The sequence below is a fragment of the Sinocyclocheilus anshuiensis genome, unplaced genomic scaffold (genome assembly GCF_001515605.1).
Source record: "Sinocyclocheilus anshuiensis isolate Anshui unplaced genomic scaffold, SAMN03320099.WGS_v1.1 scaffold444, whole genome shotgun sequence".
NCBI classification, from domain to species: domain Eukaryota; kingdom Metazoa; phylum Chordata; class Actinopteri; order Cypriniformes; family Cyprinidae; genus Sinocyclocheilus; species Sinocyclocheilus anshuiensis.
Window position 1 is genome coordinate 466,233 of NW_015555739.1, and position 4,698 is coordinate 470,930.

The following is a 4,698-nucleotide window of genomic DNA, read 5'->3' on the forward strand; positions in this document are numbered from 1 at the left end:
AGTATGGGGGGCCGAGAGTCTATTGGCGCCGACCACATTAGCAGGGTTGCCAGGTTTTCACAACAAAATCTGCCCAACAAAATTGCTACTCAAAACTAGCCCATAACTAGCCCAATCGCATTTCACGGGGGGTCCCTCGATAAAAATTGCATTCTGGGGGATAAAATACATGTTTTTTGGCAGGGTTCCCCATTTTAGGGGATAAATATCACGTTATTGGAGTCGCTTCAACCTGCGGACATGAAAATCAAGCCGCGGCAACATTGTTAGGGGCCCTTCACATATCACGTCTTTTGCGTACTCAAGTTCGTTATTTCAAATGTAGACGCGCAGCAAGCGCGCGCAATTAGAGAGTTTTTTCCAGACGCGTCCGCACCACAGCGAGATAAAAACATCTCAACTTTTCAGAATGCCGCAAGCGCACCGCACCGCAGGTCATGTGACAAGAACCAACCAATCACCTTCACCCTTTCTGTAACAACGTTGAAAGCTTAGCCAAGATGGAGGAACATCTGATCATAGCTGTACAGAGATAGCCATTTTTAAATAAATTTAGTGTAAATTTAGTAGCAGAGCTACTGCAAGCGATTTTCAGTGCTGGAAATCCATTTATCCTTTGCTGAAACTTACGTGTGGTCATGGAGAGCGCAGGTCATGGTTGCTTAGCAACAGCAGACGCATCGGGAGCGCAAGCTACCGAGCGCTTTGGAAAGAAGGAGAAAGCGGCGTGGCTAGCGTTTTCGACGCGTTTTTAGGCGTGACATGTGAATGGCCCTTAAAGGAACACTCCACTATTTTTGAAAATAGGCTCATTTTCCAACTCCCCTAGAGTTAAACAGTTGAGTTTTACCGTTTTCGAATCCATTCAGCCGATCTCCGGGTCTGGCGGTAGCACTTTTAGCTGTAGCTTAGCATAGATCATTGAATCTGATTAGACCGTTAGCATCTCGCTCAAAAATGACCAAAGAGTTTCTATATTTTTCCTATTTAAAATTTGACTCTTCTGTTGTTTGTGAAATGAAAATGAAAAGTTGTGATTTTCTAGGCCGATATGGCTAGGAACTATAATCTCATTCCAACAGAAGAGTCGAGTTTTAAATAGGAAAAATATAGAAACTCTTTGGTCATTTTTGAGCGAGATGCTAACGGTCTAATCAGATTCAATGATCTATGCTAAGCTACAGCTAAAAGTGCTACCGCCAGACCCGGAGATCGGCTGAATGGATTCGAAAACGGTAAAACTCAACTGTTTAACTCTAGGGGAGTTGGAAAATGAGCCTATTTTCAAAAATAGTGGAGTGTTCCTTTAAAGTAGCCCAATTCTGCAGGAAAACCGTGGACTTGGCAACACTGCACACTAGGTATTTAATATGCACTAATTTTTGTCAATTTCGAATGAATCCTGAAAGTTCATATTAAAGTTTACATGAGCCCTAAACTTTACAATCCAGTGTTGCCGAGTCTGCGGTTTTTCCGCGGAATTGGGCTACTTTAACACTGTTGCCACTGGGTTGTTTTTCATGTCAGTGGTTTGAAGTGCCGCCAATAACGTGATATTTAGCACCTAAAATGCAAGTCTTACCAGGGGAACCCCTCCAAAAAACATCTATTTTATCCCCCAGAACCCAGGGGACCCACCTCAAAATGCGATTGGGTTAGTTTTGAGTAGCAATTGGCCGGGTTTTGTTGTGAACACCTGGCAACCCTGTTGCAATTTGAGTCACACATTCGTTTACATGTGTATTTGTGTATTTATGTATTCCGAACAAAACTTCAGCGCATGCGCAGTGCGTCAGCTGCCGCGTTCAGAACTGAAGAAAGTCGCTGCTATAATGTCACCGAGCTGCCTGCTGTGGAGTAGTTTGTTGTCATATCTAAAAGAAGAGCCTTTTTTGTTAGCATCTGACCAGTTCGTAATACGTAAATAAACTTGTTCGCATCTTAGCACAAGGTACCCTTGAATCCGATAGATAAGTGTTTACTTGCTGTTTTTTCTGTTGATCAGATTATTTCCAATCCCAGAAAACAGGGAGCGTTCTCGCTACTTTCACTAATGTATTTTAAAAGTCAGGCTATATAAATGTCAGGACAAAACATTCTTAAAGTAATGTTTATGGAACGTTGTTATACCGTTATTAACAATTGATACATTCTCATGACGATGAAAACAACATTCTCAGAACACCCTCGTGATGTTATTTGTACTTAAACATTCTAAGGAACATTTTTAGTAATCTTTAAATAACGTTCTAATTACGACACACAAAAAACTGGACAGTTTAACATTCTTAATAAACCTTACGATATGTTTTGGGTAAAAATCTAATTAGTAGAACGTTTAAGGAACATATTTGTAACCTTTAAATAACATTATCATCATGACAAGAAAACTGGACAGTTCAACGTTTTAGAAACATTTCAAAACAATGTTCCCACAATGTTTTCATAACCTAAATGTATAACCACCTTGGAAAATTAAATATTCATTAAATCTGCTGCAATCAGATCAATCACAATGATCAACAACAGAGGTTTTGATTTGAGTTTATGAAGCATTTAGAGCTTTAAATACACATTCGGATACAAACTGAACATATTTACAAAGAAGTTAGAAAAACATTTCATGAGTACAGTAAGGGATAGAAAGAACTGAACACTAATTATGACTGAATGATGTATAAAAATATAAAGACATTAATGTGCGTCGAACTAAATATTGTTGTGAGTGAATCTCACATAATCCAGCTCACATTTCACCTCAAATATTAATTTCTTCAAAAAGTCTTTTGGAACATTCCTTAAAATTAAAGAATTTGTGTGTCATTTTGTTGCATTATTTTAATGACAATTAAACACAAGTCCCACCCTTAAATGTGAAAAATAATATTGTTATAATTTAACAGAAATATTATTAGTTAAAGCATTTGTGCTGCCTTTAATTTATGCTGATTAAAAAAAAAATAAATCACAATATTATTGTCATTTTTAAATAAGAATGACCATTAATGGAAATACTGAAAAACGTAACTTAAAAGTCTGGATGCATTTATTAAATAAAAATATTAACAGAAATCATGCTATAATCATAACATTATCACATGATGTGACCCGGACATATTTTCACACGAGACTCAGCCTGTAAGGCGTCTATAACACAATAAAATCAGAGTATTTGTGTTTGTGGATGAAGATACTGATCAGGTATCACATGTGCTTCACATTCTGCGCTGGTTTTGTGAGGAAATCTGTCAAATTTCATGCATTAAACAGCTGATAGTACCAACACTGTTATTGTTATCCGAAAGCAGAATAACCAATAATAACATTTAATAAATATGCAAGGCAATTTGGTCCAATTCTGCACAAATCTGCAGGTTCATGGTCATAAAAAAGGTAAATAAAGATGTCCTCATGAATATGAATGTTGACCTGCCCATTGTGTGTGTGTGTCACTCTGTCCAGTGTGTGTGTGTGTGTGTGTGTGTGTGTGTGTGTGTGTCACTCTGTCCAGTGTGTGTGTGTGTGTGTGTCACTCTGTCCTGTGGTGTTCATCACTGCAAGCTCCTCGTCTCAGACTAAAATCATCCACAGCGATTTCTCCATGTTTCCCTCGCCGTCTCTCTGCCTTCAGCACAATCTGATACAGAACAGCATCAATCACACTAGAATCAACACGCACATGCTCAATAATCACAAACAGCAGGATGGATACAGATATCAGTCTGGACTGTGAATGCTATTTACAGAGCTTTGGTTTTGATGCAATAAACCACATAATCAGAAGTCAGTCCCTCCAGTTTTTCACATTTCAGATCACAGAACATACGCAAAACCAACAAAATGCTGCATTTTTTGTGATCCTGCATAATGCATCATTTAATCGTGAAATAATCGCAAAAAGAAACACAGATTAATGCACTGTTTTATTCATTCAGTGTTTTATTTTATATTTGTTTATTTAATTTCTGTAGTAGTTTATACCTGAATACTAAATCAGATTTTGGTGAGACAAAAATTAACAAGCTTTATGCATATTGTTTTTTTCTGTCATTTATGACTGCTGTACATCCAATGTCATACATAATATGGTAAATGTGGTTTCATAATTAAGAATTAAAAATACTTTTGGAAATTACAGCCACAAAATCAGTCATTTTTATCACAAAAATTCCAAAAAAACAAATAAAAATAGATTTATGAAATCTTGGCTGGACTGAAAAGTTTAGCAATTAAAGTTCAGTGTTCAAGGAATAATTTGCATCTTATGCTTCTTATTTTTAATAACAAAAATAAATCTTGTTTGAAGTTGTCAGAATTTCATGAGGCAAAAATAAACAAGCTTTATGTATGATGACTACTGTACATCTAATTACATAAATAATATGGTCAATGTGGGATCCTAATTATAAAAGAAACATTGCAAATTCTGCGCAAATATCTGGAAATTATCACCACAAAATCATTTGATTGCATTTTGATCACAGAAATTGCAAAAAAAAAGGAAAAAAAAGTAAGGTGTGTTTTTTAAAAAAATGCAGTTATTTTGAAGGCCCTGCCCCCAAAGTGTGATCTGGGCGTGTCTCCAGCCGTGTCCTCCAGTCCTGGTCCAGATGGACGGGTTGTGACTCCGCCCCTTCCTGACAAACACCTGCAGAGAGCCGATGTGGTTTCCATGGAGACGGTGTCTAAATGACAGGC